This window comes from Cherax quadricarinatus, chromosome 38 (assembly GCF_038502225.1).
Source record: "Cherax quadricarinatus isolate ZL_2023a chromosome 38, ASM3850222v1, whole genome shotgun sequence".
NCBI classification, from domain to species: domain Eukaryota; kingdom Metazoa; phylum Arthropoda; class Malacostraca; order Decapoda; family Parastacidae; genus Cherax; species Cherax quadricarinatus.
In genome coordinates this window covers 1289089-1303088 of record NC_091329.1, presented here as the reverse complement: position 1 = coordinate 1303088, position 14000 = coordinate 1289089, and the positions used below count along the sequence as shown (strand labels likewise).

Genomic DNA, 14000 nt, shown 5'->3' with positions numbered 1-14000 from the left:
AACAGGTGATTTCAGAATATGCAAAACAACCACTGTGAAAGAATAGTGAAAGCGCTTGGAATTTCACTATTCTTTCACAGTGGTTGTTTTGCATATAGTATATATATATATATATATATATATATATATATATATATATATATATATATATATATATATATATATATATATATATATATATATATATATATGTTGGCGCAGCAGAACGTTGTTCTGCGACGTTATCTTGAGTACTGTGCGCAGTACGCCACTGTGACCCACACTCAGTAATGCCTGATGCATGTTCACCCGCACTGCTGTGGTAAAAGAGCAACTCCAACGTCTATGGTACCGAAGCCACAAGTAACAGGAAGGAGATGCACGGACAAAGAAACAAACTGACAGACTGACGGACAAAGGGATGAATGGACATGTGGATTGACCGACGAACAAAGAAATGAATGGCTAGATGGACAGAGATAATGACAGGGGGACAAAGAGAGACACAGTGATAATTCTAGTAGCAATAGCATATTAGAGGCTTACCTGAACGAGTGCATCCTTCCCTTCTTCCACGTCACTCAACCAGCTTCTCCTTACCTGGAACAAACATTTACCAATAAACCACAAGCAAAACGGCAAGATTGAATGCGCTTTCCATATCCAGGGAAGCAAGGGTAAACAACCTCATTTAAGCGGTCAAAGTGGAGTACATGGCGCTTAAAAGTACTGAATACCGTCATTAACATCAACGTCTTGGTAAACAATGGGCTTAATCAAGTGACTAGCTGGGTAAAGCCCGCTGTGAGGGCGAAACGTTATCTTTAATAAAGGTGTTATTTACTCCACACATTCGGTAATTGTATGCAATTCCAGTTGCAGCCAATCAATCACTGCTGCAGTTAGATCCATCCATCTATCATAAGCCTCAACCATCGTCCCAACTGATAGCATCCTGTACATGACTGCTATACAATACCCACAAGATTCATGTCCTTGAATTTGTATTGATAAAGATACCCAGATGTTGTACATGTGTCTAATTTTCATGACAGCATCCTGCCTTGGATCACCACCGGGTACCCAAGCCACGAGGTACCCGGTGGTGACCCAAGGCAGGATGCTATCAGTTGGGACGATGGTCGAGGTTTATGGTAGATGGATGGATCCAACTGCAACAGTGATTGATTGTCTACAACCGGAATTGCATGTAAATACCGGCTGTGTGGAGTGATTTGAATGCCTCCCTTCCTCCGATACCTTGTACATTCTCTCCAGGTTACTGACACAGCCGAAGACAACCTATTTCCTGGGGTGAGCACCCTCCACTAACAAAACAAATCTGAATACAGCGAACTCCTGAAGTAGATACAGCCATTGTGTTCAATCTGCCTATTATATTTCGGGGACAGAAATACAGAAGACACATACAATAGTACTTGTATTCTACTCTCGTGTAAAGTGAACTAGTGAGAAAGCTTTATTTTTTTTACCAATAGAACAACTCCAAGGAACCAACATATTATCATTACTGCTATTTCCATTATCTCTATGATATATATATATATATATATATATATATATATATATATATATATATATATATATATATATATATATATATATATATATATATATATATATATATATTATATATTCTCCATGGGGAAGTGGAATAGAATTCTTCCTCTGTAAGCCATGTGTGTTGTAAGAGGCGACTAAAATGCCGGGAGCATGGGGCTAGTAACCCCTTCTCCTATATAAATTACTAAATTTAAAAAGAGAAACTTTAGTTTTTGTTTTTGGGCCATGCTGCCTCGGTGGGATACGGCCGGTTTGTTGAAATATATATATATATATATATATATATATATATATATATATATATATATATATATATATATATATATATATATATATATATATATATATATATATATATATATATATATATATATATATATATATATATATATATATATATATATATATATATATATATATATATATATATATCATTCGTCAACTTAAAATATTTAATATTACATTATGTATGATATATATATTTTTTAGTTAGGTTTGGATCGATTTCTGCAGTTATGGCAAAAACATAGAGAGAGAGATAGATAGATAGATAGATAGATAGAGAGAGAGAGAGAGAGAGAGAGAGAGAGAGAGAGAGAGAGAGAGAGAGAGAGAGAGAGAGAGAGAGAGAGAATGGGGATCCTTCAAAAGTAGAGTTCCACAAGGGTTATCCTTGATGCCCGGGAGTGACTCGTGACCCAGGAGACTGGAGCCAGCCTCCCCTTCCTCAGAACAAACCTGATTACCTCCAGTCCCCCTTCCCCAGGTGCTGTATAACCCCTACCGGTTTAGCACTTCCTAAGACTAGAATAATTCACAAGGGCTAGCTGATCATTACTCAGTGCTAAACATCAGATTTCAAAATTTACGTAAAAAACTCAAAATAAGCGATGATATTAATAAATTCATCGACAAGACAACAGTAAGACGAAAAGCCTGTTCTGAGGAGGTCACCAGGAATCTTCAGAGTGGCTTCAGAGTGGCTTTACAGTGATTTAGATACGTTAACGCTGTGGCTGGAAGCTTGGCAGATATATCTCTTTGCCCTTGGGGAAGGATCAAACATGGTTATAATAATAACCATTAATTTTTATAGCCAGCGGAAGGTCTGGGTCTGATGACCAAAAGCTCAAGCGGTGGGTCATCATATGACGAAGACCAGCGTCTGGAAACACTTGTCCTGTTTCCTGACAAACCTGACCTCGAGGAAGAAAATAACCATGGCACCTGTAAACTAAATAATGTTAGGTAAAAGGACGCAAGTATAACTAATGCGACATTTTATTGTGGCAACGTTTCGCTCTCCAGGAGCTTTGTCAAGCCGTTACGTTGCCACAATATAATGTCACATTACTTGCACTTGTGTCCTTTTACCTAACATATTGTCAGTAATTTTTACCAACATTATTACAAAGTAAATAATATAAGGGTTAATGGAACCTTATGCGAGAAACTCGGAGGTTCTGGACACCAGACATATGTGTCCACACCAACACTGCACAAGCATGTGAAAAAAATAATCATTAGAGTGTAGGAATTTATAACAAAAGTATATGTAACTAAGTTATAAGTAAGTTTATTCCGGTATACACAAATACAGTTACACAAATCATCATACATAGCATATTCAACAACAACACTGCACTAGCCAAGGAGTCGAACCCACGCTGTTTTGGCCCGCCTCATGGTGAGAGAAAACGCATTACGCTTTAGACCACTAGACCACTATTATTGCTATTGATCAATACCACTTATTCCGTGGGTACAATAATATAGCACCATATGTGTAGAGAACCTGGGATAATCCAAAAGTGACTTGTTTCCACTGGGATCCAAAGTTATATCAAAACTCTACACATCACTGACTGGTAACGTCTGTACATTATGCAGAGCAGCTCTGGTCTCCATATTACAGGATATAAATGAACTAGAAAAGATGACAAAATAAATCCCTTCTATGAAGAATATTTCATGTAAAAATACAAATTTACTGATTTACACCTTGCAGAAGTATTTAGAATGAAAGAAAATATAAAAAGTTGAAAATATCGAAAAAAGACAGAACTGGTAACAATGGATTCAGATTTAAAAAAGGATGTTCCTCTTATTTACAACAGTGTTGTAAATAAGTGGAACACACTGTTAAGTTGCTTCACTTAAGCAAATACTTAAGGTAGTTAAAAAAAAAAACAGGCGAGAAAGAATGAATGGGAATAGTCGGGTGTGACCTGGAGTTACTGAATCCTGAGCCAACAGCTCTACTGCAGTGGCTGTGTTGATTCTTATATTTATTCTTGACTGTACTGCCTGCCTTCCTTCATACACACGTATAACCTATCTGCCTACCTGTTTATCTGCCAGTCTAACTACCTGCCTGCCTGCCGGTCTACCCGTTTACCTGCCAGTTTATCTATTTGCCTACCTGCCTGCATGTTATCTATCAAGGTCGCCTACCTACCTACTTGCTAACCACCACGGCCATCAACTTGCTTTTGGGCATACCTATGTGAGAGGCTGTTAGTCTTCCTCTGCTCTGTTGTCAACATGCCTGTCAGCTTGGCTTCTTGCAAGCCTTCTTGCCTGCCAGCCTGCCTGCCTACCTGCTTATCTAGCCACTTACCATGAAGGAGAGGGGCAAGTGCATGCCGGAGGAGTTTATCTGCATGATCCTAAAAGGCAAGTCAAGTTGGGGCGCTGAGAAACATGCTCACGTGCGTTCTGCCCTGCCTACCCGCTCCTGTGTCATTATATTATTTATATATATATATATATATATATATATATATATATATATATATATATATATATATATATATATTTGTTTTTCCATGGGGAAGTGGAGAAGAATCCTTCCTCCCTAAGTCATGCGCGTCGTAAGAGGTAACTAAAATGCCAGAACCAAGGGACTAGTAACCCCTTCTCCTGTATAAATTACTAACTAAAAAGAAAAAATTTCGTTTTTTTTAGGTCTCCCTACATCAGTGGGATACAGCCGGTGGATTAAAAAAAATCAGTATTCATCTAATTATGTAAGCGTAGATATACGTATGTGTGTGTATGTCGTGATAAATTAAACTATTTAAATTAACGTAGAGTACTTTTTGATAACATGCTAGCCTAGCGACTTGGCCACTCCGTTACTCTAATATACAGTATTGTACTGTAGCCTAATCTTGCCCAACTTATCTTGAGTCAGCCTACACTTAATGGGTGTTGCTTAGTAGAAGTGTACAGGCTAGTTATGGCGAGGCTAGTGCAACTATTATCATGCATATAGTGCAATTTAATGTGTAGAGAGCCTTTTGCAACAGTAACTTGCACTGGTTTTTATGTGTGTGCATGTACTCTTAGATGTATAATGTAGTCCAAATTTCTACAACCTATCCTACACTTTTCTAGCCTACATATATTTATTTTGTTGCCCTACTCTGTGATGGAGACATCTTCATAAAAATAACTTCTCTGCTGTGTATGGGGTAATCCATTCTGCGAGACAGTAATGGCCAATTATTATTATTATTATTATAATCAAGAGGGAAGCGCTAAACCCGGAGGATTATACAGCGCCTTGGGGGGGATGTGGAAGGCATTAAGGCTTAATTCGGGGAACTGGAACACAGATCCAATTCCCTAAATCAAGAGCCCCTCACCAACATCAAGGAACCTTCCTTGAGGGGTAGTAATGGCCAAGCAATAGTAACTCCAGCTTTGGTGGTCCCAAACTTTCGGAGCTGCAGTAGCTACTTAAACCATAATGGAATACTTGATGATATACTCATTGCTCTACTGAAGTCTCCCAGCTCAGACTGTGTATTCAATACTAAACCCATACTGTGTAATGGAATATGACAGATATACAGTCAGCTTTGTTCTTACTATGTAAATGTCTTCTAGAACGAGGTAGCAGCACAATGCTGACGCACACAATTTTGCTAAATAAAAAAAAATAGTCATGCCAGACGAGCATGCGCACCGCGCAGCCGGGCGGGGAAAGAATGGCGCAGTAAATCAGTGGGGAGACAAGCACACCAGATTACCACCTGTGTGCCTGTCTCTTCTAGTACTGGCTCACTTGCACCACCCCATTCCTTCCCCTTCTCTTCCTCTCCTGCCTTCCCGGAGTCTCTAACCCCTCTCCCCCGCCCTTCCGAATCTTTCCCCGTTTATCTATCATTAGACAAAAAAATGCTGGGACAGGTCATCATGAGATATTGTAATTCACAAGTAACGGTTAACTTCAGCTTTGCCGGAGCAAGACATATATCTGCCGTTGCTACTAAACCCATGATGAAATGCTTTTGCAATGGATAAGCCATGATGCTTCAGCAACCCAAATGTGGTTTACAATAATAGCTTCAGAACCTAACATAGTTCTGCTTGCACCTCACTCCCCTACGACAGGCGATGACATGCAATATGATCAATATGTAGATGTTTGTAGCATGTTGTGAGGTCTTCCTCAGAACATTCAACCTCACCTGACCAACCCGAATATCAGCAACAATAAGAAAGGAACCTGTTCAGAGAAAGTAAGAGCTGCTCACCTGGGGAAGACAGAACAGCGCTGAACAACATCGGAGAATGAAATTTACGCCGAAGTCTCGGTCCGACTTGTGTATTGTTCCAGTCAGGGTATTGTGCCTTTCTTATTCTTTCCGTTCAACAGCAACCTAAGACTGGTGCGTATGAAGACACGTTAACACAGACCACTACGTATTTTTATACCCACTTGTCGGCTTGTTACTCCAGTCACCAGCCTTAGACTCTTCTCTAAAACTGCACAACCACCTTCTACCAGATCTACTGAGGATTAGCATGAGGAATGATGGTAGTCTACCTGACAGCTGGACAGTCTCTCACTCGTAAGTTTAGACTCATCTCATCACCATCCTGCCTGTGAAAATCCCTCTCGAGAATTGTTCTAAACACGCTTATGTACGGAATACATAATCAACTCGCTCCAAACCTGTATGGGTTCCTTCCCCGAGAAAAGAACCAAACTTGCTCTGGTGCATACTGAGGAGATTTTGGAACAAAGGAAGTCTTTGTTGACCTTTGATCTACCTCTGACACAGCTAATGGAAAACTTATCATGGAAGAATTGGTCACCTTCAGTGTCCAAGGAAAACTACTAACCTGGATCCAAGGATCCCTCAGCAACAACACAGCATCAGTTATATACGGTACACATGAAGATGCCTTTTTTTTTTTAACCAGGGATACCTCAGGGCGGAGTACCTAACACCACACTCTTCCATGTACTAATGCATAATCATATATACAGCGCTGATGACATTTACATCTTTGCTAACACTCCCAACACATTACGAAATTTTCTCGACATCTATACTGCTGAAAAAGATATTGAATCATCTCATATTCAAACAAAACAAAAATCTTTCATAGGTATTTGAGTATCAACAAATTTTATTAATCGTAACACTGAATTTTGTGAGCAATATAAATTTGAGTAGTAATAAACGGTGACAACGTAAACGTTCTACGCAGCAAGCTGTTAAGAGGAAAAATAAAACCCCTTAATATTAGAATACTTGCAGGAAACACTGATATAAATATCAAATACGCCAATAATAATAATAATAATAATGTTTATCAGATGTGTAAGTGGCTGCCATGCCTGTACTGCAGTAAATATACCCTCCAGGACCATCATCAAGGGAGCACCGTCACCAAGACAGCCACAGACGGATACAGATTTAGCATAGTTTTCTGAGAAAGAGGACTGAATGCTTAAATGGTTGTTTGCGCACAAGTTTGGCTGCTTTGGCAAGCTGTAGCGCCTCAGCCTCGCAGCTATCTGCATACGCATTTTTCAGTGGCCTCCCTAGGTGATGGTTATGTATGAGAAGCATGTCGCCACCTCCACCCCCCTAATGCACTCTTAAAGTCAGAGAGATGACTAAGAGTCTTAAGTCTGGTACTCTGTATTCTAACCTTCTGCTTTCAAAAGTAATTTGGAATAGATGATCAGAATAAAGGTCTGCCAACAAAGCTAATTCGAAAATGGCTAGACGCTTATTTTATATTCTTCTATGCTTCGTTTTAGTGCAGCAAATACAAAGCAGTAGGTAATGCTGCTTACCTCTGAGGCTACGTGTTCCTTACACACAGACCTTGTTCTTCCTTACACATGCACTAAGCATGCACCACCATACCTGGCTGCTTGAGCAATATTATTATTATTATTATAATCAAGGGGGAAGCGCTAAACCCGGAGGATTATACAGCGCCTGGGGGGGGATGTGGAAGGCATTCAGGCTTAATTCGGGGAACTGGAGCACAGATCCAATTCCCTAAATCAAGAGCCCCTCACCAACATCAAGGAACCTTCCTTGAGGGGTGCTTGAGCAATAACAAAGCCGTTACGGCTTGACAAAGCTCCTGGAGAGCGAAACGTTGCCACAATAAAAATGTCGCATTAGTTACACTTGTGTCCTTTTACCTAACATATTGTCGGTAATTTTACTAACATTATTACAAGTTCGCGTGTTTGTTGCGTAGTTGTATTGCACATCTGTGCACTCCAGAGTCGGTTTGCAAAGTATATTTACTGGGCAGGTTTTATGCACAAGCCAAAATGGTGCAGTCTAACCTGTCTCTTGTAGTGTGATGTTGCAGCCTGATCTCCCTCTTGTAGTGTGATGGTGCAGTCTGATCTCCCTCTTGTAGTGTGATGGTGCAGTCTGATCTCCCTCTTGTAGTGTGATGGAGTAGTCTGATCTCCCTCTTGTAGTGTGATGGTGCAGTCTGACCTCCTTCATGTAGTGTGATGGTGCAGCCTGATCTCCCTCTTGTAGTGTGATGGTGCAGTCTGATCTCCCTCTTGTAGTGTGATGGTGCAGTCTGATCTCCCTCTTGTAGTGTGATGTAGTAGTCTGATCTCCCTCATGTAGTGTGATGGAGTAGTCTGATCTCCTTCATGTAGTGTGATGGTGCAGTCTGATCTCCCTCTTGTAGTGTGATGTTGCAGTCTGATCTCCCTCTTGTAGTGTGATGATGCAGTCTGATCTCCCTCTTGTAGTGTGATGGAGTAGTCTGATCTCCCTCATGTAGTGTGATGGAGTAGTCTGATCTCCTTCATGTAGTGTGATGGTGCAGTCTGATCTCCCTCTTGTAGTGTGATGTTGCAGTCTGATCTCCTTCATGTAGTGTGATGGTGCAGTCTGACCTCCTTCATGTAGTGTGATGGTGCAGTCTGACCTCCTTCATGTAGTGTGATGGTGCAGTCTGACCTCCTTCATGTAGTGTGATGGTGCAGTCTGACCTCCTTCATGTAGTGTGATGGTGCAGTCTGACCTCCTTCATGTAGTGTGATGGTGCAGTCTGACCTCCTTCATGTAGTGTGATGGTGCAGTCTGACCTCCTTCATGTAGTGTGATGGTGCAGTCTGACCTCCTTCATGTAGTGTGATGGTGCAGTCTGACCTCCTTCATGTAGTGTGATGGTGCAGTCTGACCTCCTTCATGTAGTGTGATGGTGCAGTCTGACCTCCTTCATGTAGTGTGATGGTGCAGTCTGACCTCCTTCATGTAGTGTGATGGTGCAGTCTGACCTCCTTCATGTAGTGTGATGGTGCAGTCTGACCTCCTTCATGTAGTGTGATGGTGCAGTCTGACCTCCTTCATGTAGTGTGATGGTGCAGTCTGACCTCCTTCATGTAGTGTGATGGTGCAGTCTGACCTCCTTCATGTAGTGTGATGGTGCAGTCTGACCTCCTTCATGTAGTGTGATGGTGCAGTCTGACCTCCTTCATGTAGTGTGATGGTGCAGTCTGACCTCCTTCATGTAGTGTGATGGTGCAGTCTGACCTCCTTCATGTAGTGTGATGGTGCAGTCTGACCTCCTTCATGTAGTGTGATGGTGCAGTCTGACCTCCTTCATGTAGTGTGATGGTGCAGTCTGACCTCCTTCATGAAGTGTGATGGATTGCCATCTTATTTAATGCTGTTGTATACATTACTAAGTCTTGTTTTAAATAACTTTTTGTGGCAGGATCGTTGGTATTTATAGCTGACAACCATCAATTTCTTGGCCATCGTCAAGTCGTCTGATACGACAGATGGCATTTAATTATTCCCAGCTGATTGAGTTTTTTCAGCTGGTCTTACCTGTGACTGTGTTTTTCCAGCTGATCTTATCTGTGATTGATTTTTTTCCAACTGGTCTTACTTGTAATTGTTTTTCCAGCTGGTCTTACGTGTGACTGAGTTCTTCCAGCTGGTGTTACCTGTGACTGACTTCTTCCGGCTGGTCTTACCTGTGATTGATTTAGTGTTTTTTTTCTACCCTCGTAGTCCCGCGTGAGGTCAAACTGCCTTGCTGACTGACTAGCCTAGCCTAGTGGCCAGTAGACCCACACGGGCATCACAACCTGTTGCAGGTGGTTGTTCAGTTCCTTCCTGAAAACCTGTTTCTCCCAGCAACAGTATAGATATACGGGTTCATCTGAGTAGATTGGATAGAATGAGAATAGAATTTGAGGAAGGAATGTCACTAGGGGGGTAAAGAAAGAGCCAGGGGTTAAACCCAAGTGCTGGGAACTAGTACCGGCAATGTTTACGTGTATTGGTAGAAGGTTTAAGAGTTTTGTACCACAGACGTTAACAATGTTTTGTACCACCAATGTTGACAATGTTTTGTACCAGTGACGTTGATGTTTTGTACCACCAATGTTGACAATGTTTTGTACCACCAACACTGATAATGCTTTCTAAATGTGTCAAAGGCACCCTTACTTCTCTCTGAGTTTACTTTTCACGTCTCCCCGTATCTCTCACTCCAGTGTGTATGTACAAACACACAGATGCACATACACAAGCAAGAAAACACCGGCATTAAGACACAAACAGACCGACATATGTGCAGAGAATGACAAACAGATGCAGTGCTGGATGGGGTATGGCAGGTGGGGACGCCGATGGAGACTGTGAGGTGAGCAAGACTAGTCTCTAACGCTTAATAATGAAACGAAAAATATAGATATTTCGCAATATATTCCCGTTTCTTGAGGTAGGGGAAGTGGTCGTACGTGAGGTCTCGGGGGTAGGGAAGATAGTGTAAGTGGGGGAAATGTGAGGTGGGGAGAAGCAGGTGGGGATACAGGAGGTGGAGATACAGCAAGTCGGGGATACAGGAGGTGGACGATACTAGCGGTGGCGCAGGTAAACACACACAGAAAGGTACTAACAAATTTCACAAAGAAAGCCAGGGATCCAGCAATTAAGCTGGCTCGTAGCGTTGCTTCACACCTCTGTGTTCAAACAATCCTTGACAAATACCTGGCCAGCCAGGAAGGCGCTTCTAAATGAATGGCCACGTAAGCTTGACAACATTCTGCTACTTTCAGCGACACGCAAAGTATTGTTCGATTGTTTAATAATTAACACAAGTTAGATACACCGCCGTAATAATGCCAGCAAATCTTTCAGTTTTATAACACACTAATATCTTTTAGGAGACAAGTGGTACATGTACAACTTGTTCACAATTATGTTATTAACATTTTGTGAATAAAAACATGACTGCAGTACGACTAGATATGAGGAATTAGACATGTGCAACAGCTGGGTTTCGCTTACAAGTGACGTTATCAGTTCAATACAGAGGTTATTTGGAACGTGAGGTAATTAGTCCCTCATTCCCACTGTCTCTGTGCCTAGTTCAACACGCATGACGGACTGATTACCGTGTTTTCTACTGTCTCTAGTTTCAGCACCTTCAAATAACGTCTCTAATAAACTGATAACGCCACTATTAACGTAACATCTTCAAATAAATATAGTCAGGTATTAGACATGTGTTGAATTCCTCACGTTACTGTAATGGCTGGAGTTTTTTTCCACACTGGTATGTTATCCAGGCCACGACGTACGGCAGACATGGATTAAGAAGCATAACTTAGATAAGGTTGGGTTAGGCGCTAGAATGTCTGACTTTTGTGGGTTATCCCAGGTTCTCTACACATATGCTGCTATGTATGATAATCTAGGTAACTGTGAGAGTGCTGGATGATACCGACAGTGTGAGAGTACTGGATGATACCCACCGTGTGAGAGTACTGGATAATACCCACCGTGTGAGAGTACTGGATAATACCCACCGTGTGAGAGTACTGGGTGATACCCACCGTGTGAGAGTACTGGATGATACCCACCGTGTGAGAGTACTGGATGATACCCACCGTGTGAGAGTACTGGATGATACCGACAGTGTGAGAGTACTGGATGATACCCACCGTGTGAGAGTACTGGATGATACCCACCGTGTGAGAGTACTGGATGATACCCACCGTGTGAGAGTACTGGATGATACCCACCGTGTGAGAGTACTGGATGATACCCACCGTGTGAGAGTACTGGGTGATACCCACCGTGTGAGAGTACTGGATGATACCCACCGTGTGAGAGTACTGGATGATACCCACCGTGTGAGAGTACTGGATGATACCCACCGTGTGAGAGTACTGGATGATACCCACCGTGTGAGAGTACTGGATGATACCCACCGTGTGAGAGTACTGGATGATACCGACAGTGTGAGAGTACTGGATGATACCCACCGTGTGAGAGTACTGGATGATACCCACCGTGTGAGAGTACTGGATGATACCCACCGTGTGAGAGTACTGGATGATACCGACAGTGTGAGAGTACCGGATGATACCCACCGTGTGAGAGTACTGGATGATACCCACCGTGTGAGAGTGCTGGATGATACCGACAGTGTGAGAGTACTGGATGATACCCACCGTGTGAGAGTACTGGATGATACCGACAGTGTGAGAGTACCGGATGATACCCACCGTGTGAGAGTACTGGATGATACCCACCGTGTGAGAGTACTGGATGATACCCACCGTGTGAGAGTACTGGATGATACCCACCGTGTGAGAGTACTGGATGATACCCACCGTGTGAGAGTACTGGATGATACCCACCGTGTGAGAGTACTGGATGATACCCACCGTGTGAGAGTACTGGATGATACCCACCGTGTGAGAGTACTGGATCATACCCACCGTGTGAGAGTACTGGATCATACCCACCGTGTGAGAGTACTGGATCATACCCACCGTGTGAGAGTACTGGATCATACCCAATGTGTCAGAGCAGCAGGTAACACTGTGTAAGACAGTAGTGGGTGTGGTTGACCACCACACAGTAGTGGGTGTAGTTGACCACCACACAGTAGTGGATGTGGTTGACCACACAGTAGTGGGTGTGGTTGACCACCACAAAGTAGTGGGTGAGGATGACCACCACACAGTAGTGGGTGAGGATGACCACCCCACAGTAGTGGGTGAGGATGACCACCACACAGTAGTGGGTGAGGGTGACCACCACACAGAAGTGGGTGTGGTTGACCACCACACAGTATTGGGTGAGGATGACCACCACACAGTAGTGGGCGAGGATGACCACTGCACAGTAGTGGGTGAGGGCGACCACACAGTAGTGGGTGTGGTTGACCACCACACAGTAGTGGGTGTGGTTGACTACCACACAGTAGTGGATGAGGATGACCACCACACAATAGTGGGTGTGGTTGACCACCACACAGCAGTGGGTGAGGCTGACCACCACAAAGTAGTGGGTGAGGTTGACCACCACACAGTAGTGGATGAGGTTGACCACTACATAGTAGTAGGTGAATATGACCACCACACAGTAGGGGGTGAGGTTGACCACCACACAGTAGTGGGTGAGGCTGACCACCACACAGTAGTGGGTGAGGCTGACCACCACACAGTAGTGGGTGAAGACCACCACACAGTAGTGGGTGAGGTTGACCACCACACAGTATTGGGTGAGGATGACCACCACACAGTAGTGGGTGAGGCTGACCACCACATAGTGGGTGAAGATGACCACCACACAGTAGTGGGTGAGGATGACCACCACACAGTAGTGGGTGTGGTTGAACACCACACAGTAGTGGGTGAGGTTGACCACCATACAGTAGTGGGTGTGGTTGACCACCACACAGTAGTGGATGAAGTTGACCACTACATAGTGGGTGAATATAACCACCACACAGTAGGGGGTGAGGCTGACCACCACACAGTAGTGGGTGAGGCTGATCACCACACAGTAGTGAGACTGACCACCACACAGTAGTGGGTGAGGCTGACCACCACACAGTAGTGGGTGAGGCTGACCACCACACAGTAGTGGGTGAGGCTGACCACCACACAGTAGTGGGTGAGGCTGACCACCACGCAGTAGTGGGTGAAGATGACTACCACACAGTAGTGGGTGAGGATGACCACCACACAGTAGTGGGTGAGGTTGACCACCACACAGTAGTGGGTGAGGATGACCACCATACAGTAGTGGGTGAGGATGACCACCACACAGTAGTGGGTGAGGATGACCACCACACAGTAGTGGGGGACTATGACAAACTGTCCCACCCCA

At 43.3% G+C, this 14000-nt stretch overlaps 1 protein-coding gene across 1 annotated transcript in view; it reads right to left on the bottom strand.

Annotated features, from left to right (window-relative positions):
* LOC128692936 (interaptin) overlaps nt 1-14000 on the bottom strand; it is a 153365-nt gene that overhangs the window by 88568 nt on the left and 50797 nt on the right. The window contains exon 2 of the mRNA XM_070091992.1: nt 526-579. The gene's annotated coding sequence lies outside the window, so the exon portion shown is untranslated. The remainder of the gene's footprint in view (nt 1-525; nt 580-14000) is intronic.